Source organism: Camelina sativa, chromosome 14, assembly GCF_000633955.1.
Source record: "Camelina sativa cultivar DH55 chromosome 14, Cs, whole genome shotgun sequence".
Classification (NCBI taxonomy): Eukaryota; Viridiplantae; Streptophyta; class Magnoliopsida; order Brassicales; family Brassicaceae; genus Camelina; species Camelina sativa.
The window spans coordinates 8,257,729-8,271,509 of record NC_025698.1 but is presented as its reverse complement, the minus strand read 5'-3'; the positions used below and the strand labels follow the sequence as shown (position 1 = coordinate 8,271,509).

At 41.9% G+C, this 13,781-nt stretch overlaps 2 long non-coding RNA genes across 3 annotated transcripts; both read left to right on the top strand.

The window, feature by feature from the left end:
* LOC109128868 lies at positions 7,186-7,675 on the top strand. Its single transcript, XR_002035151.1, has 3 exons — positions 7,186-7,274; positions 7,358-7,469; positions 7,587-7,675. It is a non-coding gene; the product is annotated as an uncharacterized LOC109128868 (long non-coding RNA).
* Positions 11,183-13,112, top strand: LOC104740435. 2 transcript variants are annotated; one of them, XR_760186.2, is made up of 4 exons: positions 11,183-11,370; positions 11,929-12,021; positions 12,116-12,195; positions 12,280-13,112. It is a non-coding gene; the product is annotated as an uncharacterized LOC104740435 (long non-coding RNA). The 2 variants fall into 2 exon arrangements; XR_760185.2 differs by having other exon boundaries at positions 11,207-12,021.

Below are 13,781 nucleotides of genomic sequence, written 5' to 3'. Positions count from 1 at the left end.
TCAACATAATCTAAATAAATACCTTGAAAACTATGTTGGGTCTACTAAGCTCGATATCTAAATAATCAGAACCATCCAAGTGCTTGCAGAGGACGTCGATTGGCTTCAGTCGACCTTCACGTAATCTGATCTTTGACCTCACCTTGCTTTGATCGAAATGGAACTGTAGATCAAGGAGATATATCAAGCATCATACACCAAAAAAATCTAAAAGAGGAACTAATTGCAAAAACAAAGACACGCAGTTATACTTCTTCCTCTTTATTCTCCCAGTCATGGAACTCAGCTCGAGCACGTTCTCTATCTAATAATGCTTGCATACAATAAAACAATGTTAAGTCAGTAGATATACAGTATGAACCAAATTAGAGAGATGATAGGGTGAATATGAAACTCAGTCATATACTCCCTATACATCTCTTTGTACCAAACGATTTTGTGAAAAAGTTAGGGATCTGGTTATTATAGCATGAGACAGAATTTACCATTTCTTTCGCATGTCCAGTTTTCTCCAACGTTCTCTCTTCTCTCCTCCTCTTACCCTTTTATACCTCTGTCTGCGCATTGAACTGAAGTGCTTAAGACAAACCATAAAGCTCATTCCACCAGAAAGATAAAACAAACAGTTAAGGACATCGAGAAAATAAAAAGTTTTCTAGCTTTCCTATATGATAAGTAATGATTATTATACATACCATTCTTTCCCTGCGTCTTCTCTTTTCAGCTTTGACTGAAAATTCTTCCAGCCATACCTATACTCCGCGGTGAACATCTTTTTCAATCTTCCTCTGACACACAAATCTGATATTAATAAAATTTCATGCATGAGAATGCAGACTCTTATTATAGTCATCCTCTGGTATAATAACCTTGTTCTCTATTCAACCTCACATGTCCCATGACATCTCTAGTCTCTCCTTCCTTTCCTACTGCCTTCTTGTCCAACGCTCCTGAAATTCAGTTTCAAAAAAATAAAAACAACAACAACCACATGATTCACTAATTCAGTAAAAGATGCAAACAAAGTGAATGATTTATATTACCTAGAGGCTTATCAGTCACTTGACAAACTTATGATCAAGTTCTTGAAGCTATATATGTTAATCCAAGCATCAACTTTTTACTATTCGTTCTGCCACGAATCTCGAACCAACATACATAGAGAAGCTATGTTACCTTTTCAAACCTTCATAACACAGGGCAACAATTTTCCATAAACACTATCCCAACGAGCTATTGCACATATAATATAAAAAAATACCTAGATTCAGGAATTGAAATCCATTCCCAAAAGTGAGGAATATCTCCCATGCGATTGAGAAGCCATTCATCGTAGATAACATGATACACCTCTTCCCACTCCCTTCCTCTAACCAGATGCTCTTTCATATACCGGAAAAAAAAAATCCCAAACAAGCACAGAGAATCAGTATCAGAACTACATAGAAACAGACAAATTGCTCCCAGAAAATAGCAGAAACATTCTCAGATAAGCTTGTGATCACATTCTTTTTTTTTTTGTGCAACCAATTGATTCATTAGCTAATTAGTGGGCTAGGCCCATTACATAGGAAGCTAAAGCGTTTTTTGCCAAGCAATCGGCTTCGACATTGTTTAAACGAGGGGTGAAACGAAACGAAACATGAGAGAACATTTGGGAGATCTTCAGGATATCGCAGAGAATCCCGTGGAGTTCCTTTGGTTGGTTCTCCGAATTAATGGCTTTGACCAGGTTCATCGAGTCAGAAGCAAAGGTTAAATGGGTGAGTCCCAGGGTTGAGGCCGAGGATACAGCTTGCAGCATCGCCAGTCCTTCGGCTACAAGCGGAGATTGTACATTCGACACCGGTGTGGATCCTTGGTCCACAGTGATTCCGCGATGGTTCTTGGAGATCCAGCCTAGTCCTGCTTGTTTGCTTGTATTCCATGCCGCATCCGTGTTGTATCTTATAGTGTTCGCATCTTCCGTGCTCAGATCTGGCTGTTCTTGTACCTTCGTTGGCTGATTCGATTTGATCTGATTGTGCGTCCACTCTTTTGCTCTAATGNTTTTTTTTTGTGCAACCAATTGATTCATTAGCTAATTAGTGGGCTAGGCCCATTACATAGGAAGCTAAAGCGTTTTTTGCCAAGCAATCGGCTTCGACATTGTTTAAACGAGGGGTGAAACGAAACGAAACATGAGAGAACATTTGGGAGATCTTCAGGATATCGCAGAGAATCCCGTGGAGTTCCTTTGGTTGGTTCTCCGAATTAATGGCTTTGACCAGGTTCATCGAGTCAGAAGCAAAGGTTAAATGGGTGAGTCCCAGGGTTGAGGCCGAGGATACAGCTTGCAGCATCGCCAGTCCTTCGGCTACAAGCGGAGATTGTACATTCGACACCGGTGTGGATCCTTGGTCCACAGTGATTCCGCGATGGTTCTTGGAGATCCAGCCTAGTCCTGCTTGTTTGCTTGTATTCCATGCCGCATCCGTGTTGTATCTTATAGTGTTCGCATCTTCCGTGGTCAGATCTGGCTGTTCTTGTACCTTCGTTGGCTGATTCGATTTGATCTGATTGTGCGTCCACTCTTTTGCTCTAATGGTAGCTTGCGTAATGATCTCCATGGGCTGTAGCTGCTTATCTTCAAATATTCTTTTATTTCGACTATGCCAAATAGCCCAGAATATCCATGGAGTTAGATTTCCTTCTTCAAGCCCCACCGGAGGTAAGCATTTTAGGCTCTTAGCTGCATCAAATCCCTGCTGGAAGGTAGAAAGTCGATCAACGTTTATCAAACCCTCGCAGGGACTAGAGTTCCAGATTTCTCTTGCAACTTGACATTTGAAAAAGAGGTGTAGAGTCGTTTCCTCCTCCCCACAGTGAATACATTTTGCTTCCGTATTGATCTGTCGATGTTTCAGGTTCTCTCCCACAGGTAAAGCATCATGAAGGGCTTTCCATAGGAGGATTTTAATTTTTGGGTTGCATTTGATTCTCCATAGTTTTGCTTTCCAATCGTAGGCAGTTGTAGTCTGTAGCTCTGGACTATCCTTGGGTTCCTCGTGTAGAGCCATATAATAGCCAGACTTCACCGTGTAGATCCCAGAACTCGAAGGTAGCCACGCCCATTTGTTGCCTCCCAGTTTGCTTGGTCTCAGGCTTGTAATTCTGTGTTCATAGCCTGGAATGGTTTCAGCGATCTTCTCCAGGTCCCATTCTTGTGATCCTTCTATTAGTAGGTCTGCTACTTTTTGCATTTGAGCTTGCTCACTAACTGGTCCCATGGGGGTTTCTGGGTTTTCTAGTGATAGCCAGGGGTCCTTCCAGAGGAGGGTAGACTGTCCATCACCAATTAGCTTTCCCATATGTGTTTTAAGGAGATCTCTTCCTACACAGATGCTTCTCCACCCATGAGATGCGTTGTTTGGGACAGTGCTATCCAGGAAGTGCGAGTTTTGGCAGTATTTATTCAGGAGAACTTTCGCGAGCAGACAAGCCGGCTTGGAGAGCAGTCGCCAACCAACTTTTGCTAGTAAGGCATCATTAAACTTTTGTATATCTCTGAATCCGAAACCCCCTTCACTCACTGATTTTGTCATCTTCTTCCAAGAGATCCATGACATCTTTCTTTTGTTTGCATGTCCATCCCACCAGAATCTAGTTAGTGCAGCTTGGATTCTTTTGCACAGGGAGGTAGGTAGCTTGAAGCATGTCATAGCATATGAGGGCATAGCTGTCAGTACGGATTTGAGGAGGGTGAGTTTGTCTGCCGTGGAGAGGAACTTGGTCGACCAGCTCAGAACTCTTTGTTTAATTCTATCAACGATAGAGGTGAACACATCTCTCTTCTTGCGGCCAAAAAGTTCAGGTAATCCAAGGTATTTACCTTGACCTCCTTCGTGATTTATTTTAAGATCTTGTTTCACCCTGATCTTTACAGATTCTGCTGTCTTTTTTGAGAAGGTGATTGCAGACTTTTGGAAGTTGATTTTCTGACCTGATGCCTTTTCATAGCNTCGAGTCAGAAGCAAAGGTTAAATGGGTGAGTCCCAGGGTTGAGGCCGAGGATACAGCTTGCAGCATCGCCAGTCCTTCGGCTACAAGCGGAGATTGTACATTCGACACCGGTGTGGATCCTTGGTCCACAGTGATTCCGCGATGGTTCTTGGAGATCCAGCCTAGTCCTGCTTGTTTGCTTGTATTCCATGCCGCATCCGTGTTGTATCTTATAGTGTTCGCATCTTCCGTGCTCAGATCTGGCTGTTCTTGTACCTTCGTTGGCTGATTCGATTTGATCTGATTGTGCGTCCACTCTTTTGCTCTAATGGTAGCTTGCGTAATGATCTCCATGGGCTGTAGCTGCTTATCTTCAAATATTCTTTTATTTCGACTATGCCAAATAGCCCAGAATATCCATGGAGTTAGATTTCCTTCTTCAAGCCCCACCGGAGGTAAGCATTTTAGGCTCTTAGCTGCATCAAATCCCTGCTGGAAGGTAGAAAGTCGATCAACGTTTATCAAACCCTCGCAGGGACTAGAGTTCCAGATTTCTCTTGCAACTTGACATTTGAAAAAGAGGTGTAGAGTCGTTTCCTCCTCCCCACAGTGAATACATTTTGCTTCCGTATTGATCTGTCGATGTTTCAGGTTCTCTCCCACAGGTAAAGCATCATGAAGGGCTTTCCATAGGAGGATTTTAATTTTTGGGTTGCATTTGATTCTCCATAGTTTTGCTTTCCAATCGTAGGCAGTTGTAGTCTGTGGCTCTGGACTATCCTTGGGTTCCTCGTGTAGAGCCATATAATAGCCAGACTTCACCGTGTAGATCCCAGAACTCGAAGGTAGCCACGCCCATTTGTCTTTGCCTCCCAGTTTGCTTGGTCTCAGGCTTGTAATTCTGTGTTCATAGCCTGGAATGGTTTCAGCGATCTTCTCCAGGTCCCATTCTTGTGATCCTTCTATTAGTAGGTCTGCTACTTTTTGCATTTGAGCTTGCTCACTAACTGGTCCCATGGGGGTTTCTGGGTTTTCTAGTGATAGCCAGGGGTCCTTCCAGAGGAGGGTAGACTGTCCATCACCAATTAGCTTTCCCATATGTGTTTTAAGGAGATCTCTTCCTACGCAGATGCTTCTCCACCCATGAGATGCGTTGTTTGGGACAGTGCTATCCAGGAAGTGCGAGTTTTGGCAGTATTTATTCAGGAGAACTTTCGCGAGCAGACAAGCCGGCTTGGAGAGCAGTCGCCAACCAACTTTTGCTAGTAAGGCATCATTAAACTTTTGTATATCTCTGAATACTAAACCCCCTTCACTCACTGATTTTGTCATCTTCTTCCAAGAGATCCATGACATCTTTCTTTTGTTTGCAGGTCCATCCCACCAGAATCTAGTTAGTGCAGCTTGGATTCTTTTGCACAGGGAGGTAGGTAGCTTGAAGCATGTCATAGCATATGAGGGCATAGCTGTCAGTACGGATTTGAGGAGGGTGAGTTTGTCTGCCGTGGAGAGGAACTTGGTCGACCAGCTCAGAACTCTTTGTTTAATTCTATCAACGATAGAGGTGAACACATCTCTCTTCTTGCGGCCAAAAAGTTCAGGTAATCCAAGGTATTTACCTTGACCTCCTTCGTGATTTATTTTAAGATCTTGTTTCACCCTGATCTTTACAGATTCTGCTGTCTTTTTTGAGAAGGTGATTGCAGACTTTTGGAAGTTGATTTTCTGACCTGATGCCTTTTCATAGCATTGCAGGATGGATAGGAGGGTCTTACAGCTCCGCTTATCTGACCGGCAAAAGAACATGGTATCATCCGCAAATAGGAGGTGGTTGACGCGGGGGCAGTTCTTTGCCACTTTGATACCTTCTAGGGTGCCCTCACTTTGAGCCTTGGAGCATAGACCGGACAAGACTTCGCTACAGAGAATGAAGATGTATGGGGACAGAGGGTCGCCTTGTCGAATTCCACGCTCAGGTTTGACTAGTCCTTTGGCATTCCCATTGATGAGGTAAGAGTAAGATACTGTGGTGATACACTGCATGATCCATCTTATACATTTTTGGTGAAGACCCATCTTAACCATGACTTGTTCTATAAAATCCCATTCGAGTCTATCATATGCCTTGCTCATGTCTGTCTTAACAGCCATGTAGCAACGTTCCTTTGCCTCTAAAGTTTTCAGATAATGTAGGGTTTCGTGGGTTATAAGAACATTATCACTGATAGCTCTTTGTGGGACGAAAGCTGATTGGTTTTCAGATATCACCTGCTGGAGGAAAGGTTGGAGACGCTTCGAGAGGATCTTTGCAATGATTTTGTAATAAACTGAGCACAAAGCAATCGGTCTATAGTCCATTACTTTCTTTGGGCTTGTTATCTTTGGAATCAGTCTGACATGTGTGTGGTTGATCTTTTCAGGTAGCATTCCAGTGGAGAAGAAGTTTGAGATCTCTTGCACTATCACATCTCCCATAGTGTGCCAGTTCGATTGGAAGAAACTCGCCGAGAAGCCATCCGGCCCTGGGGCTTTATCTGCATGAATCGCATAGCAAGCAGCTTTGATTTCTTTTGATGAAGGTTCAAGGATTAACTTTGCGTTCATCTCTGGGGTGATGGATGGAGTTATAGCATCATTGACCACTTGGCTTCTGTTTCCCATTTCGGACTGGAAGAGGTTATTATAGTACTCAGAGATAAGTTTCACTATCCCTTCTTCTTCATAAGTAGGATTCCCTTCCTCTTCTTCCAGTACAACTATATTATTGATTGCTTTTCTTCCTTTTGTTGCCGCATGGAAATAACCAGTGTTTTTGTCTCCCAGAGCAAGCCAAAGTTGTCGACTTCTTTGTCTCCAGAACTCCTCCTCTGCCTGGTAGGCTAGCATAAGTTCGTGATTTATCTTCGAGATTTGTTCTGAGTTCAGACAGTCACTACTCATAGCCTCTTCAAGGTTAGTTCTGAGCTTTTCAATTTTCTTTTGACTGTTGATTTGTTGTTCCTTGTTCCATTGGATGATGACTCTTCTGCACTTACTGATTCTTTCATCAACCGAGTCTTCAGGATCTAGGTTCCAGGCAATCTCGACCAACGTTTTGACTTCTGCATTTTCTCGGAGGCGGCGGTCAAATCTGAACAAGCCTTTTTGTTTTTTTCTTTTCAGGGTTGAAAGATACTACTATTGGTCTGTGATCCAACCCTTCAAAGCGGAGGTATTCACTTCTGCCTGAGGGATACGCCTCTGCCCATGCGCTATTAGCCATAGCTCTATCAAGTCTGCATTTGACCAAATGGGTATGTCTCCTTCCTCTCCACGATAAGAAGTTCCCAGAATAGTTTAGGTCATACAAATCACATACTGAGATAAAGGTTCTTAGGTCCACAAATGAACCCTCAGCTCTAGGTGGTCCTCCTCTCTTCTCTGCGTTGTTGATAATGTCATTAAAGTCACCAGCAAGGATCCATGGGTCACTTCTCCCTTCGCCAAAGGTGCGTAACTGATTCCACAGTTGGATTCTGTTTGCCCTGATGGGTTCACCATACAGGAATGTTACATAGAAGGTTCTGCCTTTAGCTTTGACTTTTATGTCTATGTAATTCTTGCAGGAAGACAGAACTTCCACTTCAATCGAATCCTTCCAAAACAGTGCAAGGCCACCCGCACCTGGTGAGCTTGGTGGCACAATCAGTTTCGAAGGGTAAGTCAACCCTTGCAGTTTTTGGAGAACAAGGTCAGTGTTATTTTTTGTCTCCATGAGGAATAAAAAGTCAGGAGATATCTTTTTACAGATATCTCGAATCCTGCAAACTGTTATGGGATTCTCCAGCCCACAGCAGTTCCAGCTCACAATTCTTAAGGAAGAGGTTTTGGTGGATTCTGAAAATCCACCAATCTTTTCTTTGCTGCAGGTATGAGCTTGATTTTTGAGTCTCCTTGTCTTGTCACTATTGCTTCTGAATTGCCTTGGGTTTCTCTACTACCCGAAGGACCTGCTTGTTGACTTGCTCTAGGAGATTCACCTCTTACTGTAGATCCTATTTCCACATTTGATCTTCTTCTGGGTGAGCCTGAAGCAGTATACATGTTCTTTTTCTGCGATTTCACTCCTGAGATCCTCAGTGGACTTTTACTAACCATCTTTTTTTGTGTAGGTCTGCCCTTCCGCTTCTTCCCAGTTGTCTCTGGCTGAGTCGNGGGCTTGCGTGGTTACCAGGTTGTCCTCTGCTAAAAAATCCCCTCTTTGGCTATGGTTTGTTACATTTTCAGTCGCAGCTGCAATAATATTTGCAGCCGTCTCAGCCATTAAGTCCTTATCTTCTCCTTGGATCACTCTTCTCCTTCGAGCAGCACTTTCAGTAGGATCCACACAAGATATGTATTGGACTGTCACCTCTCTTAATTCTCCCATAGTTTCTTCTAGTGTGGGAAGTGATAAAGTCCTCGTTTGATGTTCCAGGGCAACATTGGGGGAAGTTTCAACATTTCTCTCCAACAGAGGGCGTCGTGTTCTTGAGGTTTCAGAGGTATCTGTAGCATTGGAAGTGTTTGCAGTGGGTTTTTCCCTCCATTGAAGAGTTGTTGGGGTACTCTCCCTGTGATTCCATCCTCTGTAGAAAGGTTCTCCTCTTTGGTCTCTGGAGGAGAGGCTTCGTGAGTGCGAGTATTGTCTGTCTACAATTCTTCTCGGGTTTGGAGTGGCTTCCCTATATCCTCTTGAGTGTGATTGTCTCTTGTACCCCGAGTCTCGACTATGGTGTAAGCTCCTGGGAGGTGAGCTATTCTCATATAGGGATCTATTTCTTTTGTTAGCGTGAGTTCCTGATTCGGTTCTCCCTTGAGAAGCTCTCTGGCTACCATGTATTCCGGTGCCAATTTCTGAACCAGGTCCTTTTATAGGGTGTTGATCTTGTTTTTCAGTAGTGTTCAGAAGGCCAGGACAGTTTTTCCTCTCGTGTGTCAACCGGAGGCAGTGGTTGCAGTGATTTTTCAGCATTTTGTAATCCAGAGATACGAGTATATCGCTTCCATCAGGGAATTCGACTATCGTCTCTTTCAGTATTGGCTTAAGTCCTTCAAGTAAAACTTTGACCTTTGCTTGAGAGGGTGTGATGTCAAGCTCTAGGATCTCTCCCACTTCTCCCGCTATACTTGTGATCATTTCCGGTTTCCAGTAGTGCTTGGGGAGCCCTTGTACATCGATCCAGAAAGGTATTTTTGATGGGAAGGAGGCAGAGATAACTGGTTCCCATCGTTGGAGGATGACCATCCATTGGTCGAAATGGTATGGTCTATTATCGAGAACTTTTTGTAAGTCTTCTTCATAGTCGAACCTAAACTGGAAGCAGCCGTTTCCCAGATCTGACCCTATAGCTTTTCCTTTTAGGTTCCATTTGTTGGAGATGAATGGAATGAAGGACCAGAGCCTCTGAGCTGAAGGGTTTGTGAGGCGTCCTATGAGTGTTAATGAGTTTTCTTGGATCAGATCTGAGTTGTCCATCTCCGGGGCTCTTATCCGTTTTCGTGGGGGTGGAGCAAAGTCATCTTCTTTGCCTTTACCTTTCATGTGGTAGGGTATTCGAGCATCCATTTGCCGAATTGTGTCGAGTATGAGAGTGGAGAAAGTTCTTCACACTAAGGTGAGAGGGTTTCAGTCCTTTAGGACAGAGAGTTTCTATAAGTTTCAAGAGAGTTCTTCACACAAGGTGAGAGTGTTCAATCTAAGCAGCCTAGACAAGCACAATAATGTAGTGGTAACCGAAATAACACAGTTTCAGAACAGAAACTCTTGATCGCGTTAGTCTGGTTCCAGTACTATTGTGATGTTTGAGAAAGGAGGAGAGAGTTTACCAGAGTTGAGGGGCTCGCATCTCAGACAGGAGTGGCGATGGAGCGTCAGTTATGGTATCAGAAAACATTCTGGTCGTCGGAAGCATGTTCAAATTTCGTCGGAGTTGACGGTTGTTGCTATGGACCAGCATGTATTTCCGTTTTTAGTAAACTCTAGTAGGTGAGATCCGGTTAAAAGAGTCTCTCATTCTTCTTTCGTGTTTCTCGAAAAAAGTGCCTGAGAGAAAACTTCTTTTCGAAAAGTCGAAACTTTACGCTTGTGATCACATTCTTATTGACATAATTTTCTACGAAAATTGCAATTCAAAGGCAAGATAGAGTTCATTATCCTCAAATCCTATAAATAGTGCAAAATTGATGAATTTACACACAATTACCTTTTCACCATCGTCGATGAGAAGAGGATCGTTACAAAATTTGGTTTTCCAACCTGGTCAATCCAACACTAAAAGCAGGACTCACTAACAGCTCATCTGAAAAAGCACAACTCAATTCAATAATCCGAGCCTTATCTAATGATTGATTGCTTACAATATAAACCAAGTAGTGTTGAACAATGAGATCAATAAGAACCGGAGGTGAAGAACGTAGATTTAATTCAATGAAATACCCAATATAACACACTACATAATCTCGAATCTGACAAACAAACAAATATCAAGCGCATGAAGTATTCCCCAATATAACAGACTACAAAATCTTGATGAATCCAACAAACAAATTGCAAAATTCAAGCACCACAAGAAAGAAACCCAAAATTCAATAACAAATTTTTGCGTGTATGTGAACAGGTACATCGATAGGCAAGAGATGAATTTGGAGCGCCATTTACAATAACAGTGGAATCAGAGACATCAATGAGAATTAGAGAAAAAGATAGCAAAGACCAAGTCCGAGTCAACGTGAAGGAGGCAGTTTCCGTCGTGAGCTCAAATCGATGACGGAGAAGAAGAACAAATCGAAGAATAGAAAAAACAACAGAAAAAAACACTCAGACGTTCGCTTCTATTTTCTTTAGTCCACGTATGAGTAAATTTAGCAGAGCTGTATTAATGTTATAATTTGATAAAGTAGAGTTTTTTAGTGACGTGTCAACACATGCTTCAATGTTGAAGTTGAGGTGTCAACCTCCGGAGAGAACACTTTCATTTTTTATTGTATTGATTTTTGAAAAAATGACTATCTATAGATTCGAACCGGTGACCTCTTCGTAACTATAAACGACGTAATACTTTCGTTAATGATGGGAAATACATCGAGAATCTTGTATCACATTTGGTATTGAGTTGGGTTTAGCCACCTAGTGGCTACAGGTTCAATTCTTAGGAAAGTCTTTTTCTTCAACTTTTGGAATTCTAAAGAACCGCTGACGTGACACGTTCTGATTAGTCGATGAATTTTTAATAAATTTTTTCTTTTTCTTTTCCCCATTCTTCGTCTTCTTTCTCTCGTCTCTCGGAAAACAAAGAGACGAATTTGAAGCATCTCCTTTGACTTGGAAAAAACAAAGAGATGTCTGGAGCTGCTGAGTGTTATCATCATGTATGTTTTGATTTATCAGTTTTTGGAGAATCTATGCGAAATTCGAATGAAGAATTTTTGATTTCATGGCGGAAATCGAATTGGGTTTTGACTTTTGTGTGTAGAATTCTAGGTGCCTTTTGTCTATGTATATTTAGTTTGCATCGAATTCAGATTAGCTTTGATGATACTATTAGATTTGTTTGATTGAACATGCCTGGATATATGAACTCTTATGGAGTTAGAAGTCCAAATCAGAATATCAGTCATGGTATCCAGAACTATGTACGGGTTTGCTGACATGTCTTTTATCTAGTAATCAAATTTGTGCCACTGTAATCTTCAGATATGATACGATGTTACTGCTTGGACCTATTGGTCCTGAACTTTTTTACTTGGTCATGAATATTGAATAGTTTAGGTACTGAGCCTGAGCTTCTGTATATTTGCGGTTGGCTGTGGACTTTGTTGTTTCCATCTGATACTGGTGCTTTACGTTTTTCAATGACAAACCAAATCGATCTCCTTCTGGAAAGCACCTTAAGTTGTTGTGTTAGAACCACTCTGTTGGCTGTGTAGGTTGGTTAGAATACCTCGTAATCTATTTGCTTTTTCCCTTGAGACACTAGTTCCTGAGTTGTGGTCATTGAATATTCCTTACCACTTTCATTGGTAAATACTAGACCTCCTAACATCTGTCATATTGTCGTGTTCCTTTCTAGTTAGGATCTCTATAAATTTTCTCATTTGTTTTCTTCTTATGCAGCTTGGTGCTTTAGCTGACAGGAGGCTTCCATTCTTTATTCTTCCAGTTTTATCCTTCGTTATACTAAACTTCCACACAAGGTAATCTGATGGATTACTTATCTCAGTAGCCATCGTCTTAACCATTTTCTTACATAGGCTTACCTATCTTCTTGATATCTGCAGGAACTCCGGTTTATCATTAGTTCAGTGCTAATGTTCAACTTTTCTGCTGCAGTTGCTGCTAGCAGCATGTAAGAGTTCTATATGCTCCTTTAGTTGCATCTATGGAGGTCTTGATGTGTCTGTCTGGTTATGGCGGAGGATTTGTTTGCTGATGAACTGTCTGGAATCCGAACTTAAGCTGAATGTGAATGCAGTTTCCAAAAGCTATAGAGAAAGCGCTTATAGAGAAGAGAGGATGGAAAAGACATCTTAAAAGAGGAGCTCACACATTGACGTGCCCCGAGTATCAGGTTCAGCTCCGAACTCAGATATCCAACTTGATCATTTGTCTCTGGCTCAGGCTTTCAGATTCTTTGACCGTAACCAGGAAGGCTATGTTAGGGTAAACTGTGTTTGAGAAAATTACGGAAGTAGTAAACTGCAGTTACAAAAACACAAGCTCTATCTAAGTAAACTGCAAAATAAACTGGAACCAGGTTTCAGTTTCAGAGAGAGAAAAGGATTGGAAGCAAAACTCACCAGCCATGGTAAGGGACCAGAGTTGAGGAATGAAGAAGATGCCCTGCTGCACTGTTCAGCCTTGGATCATTGGAGAAGCTACCGTGTCCGCTGCAAGGTAATCAAAATGGTTATCACCAAAACTAGAACACTAGCAAGTTTGTCAGTATCAGAAACCAATTTTGTCCACACAGAGAATGGGTACAAGGAAGTAGCAGAGGAAGCATGAGGATTAGTTGTTAGTATCTTACCAACCTCACTGCACGTTGGGTTATCATTCTTGTAAAGTTTGTATATAATTACCATTTAAATGAAGGTTAACAATTTTCTCCCAATCTAACAAACTCTCTTGGAGAAAACCTGGAAGTTGAGATAACAACTCTATTATGGTAGAGAGGGTAAATAAGAAAAGAACACTCAAGAAAACCATACAAAGCATTCATCTGAAAATCATTACATAGCATCCATCTGAAAATCATTACATAGCATCCATCATAAATAAAGCAAGTTCACACTGATTATGATAAATAACAAAAGTTATAGACTAAGGAAGCAATAGCTGAAAAGTGAAATTCATACAAACTCAAACTAAGCTATCTGCTGTTGACCAAGCTGGGAGTTCACTGCGGCTAATATTAGCCACAAGCTTCTCGGATATATCGGCATTGCTGACTGTATACTTCTTGCCGTCTTGTCCCCTGAAATTTGTGGATAACAGATTTATTTTCTCCACACGCAACTAATTGCAACACCACAAAACCAAATTCATGTTAGACAATATAATGATAAGTATATCCACAATACAAAGTTAAGAAAAATATTTGTTTACCTCCTTTCCTTCGACTTCAACCTCGTCCGCAACTTCAAATGGGCGCCTGATGTACAACAATTGCAACGCGGAATAGTGATCCTTCCAATTCTGTGCATACAAGAATGTGAGAACGAAAGAGCTTGTGGAAATAAAGGAGAGATATGTAACTCCCCCCCCCCCCCCCCCCCCCCCC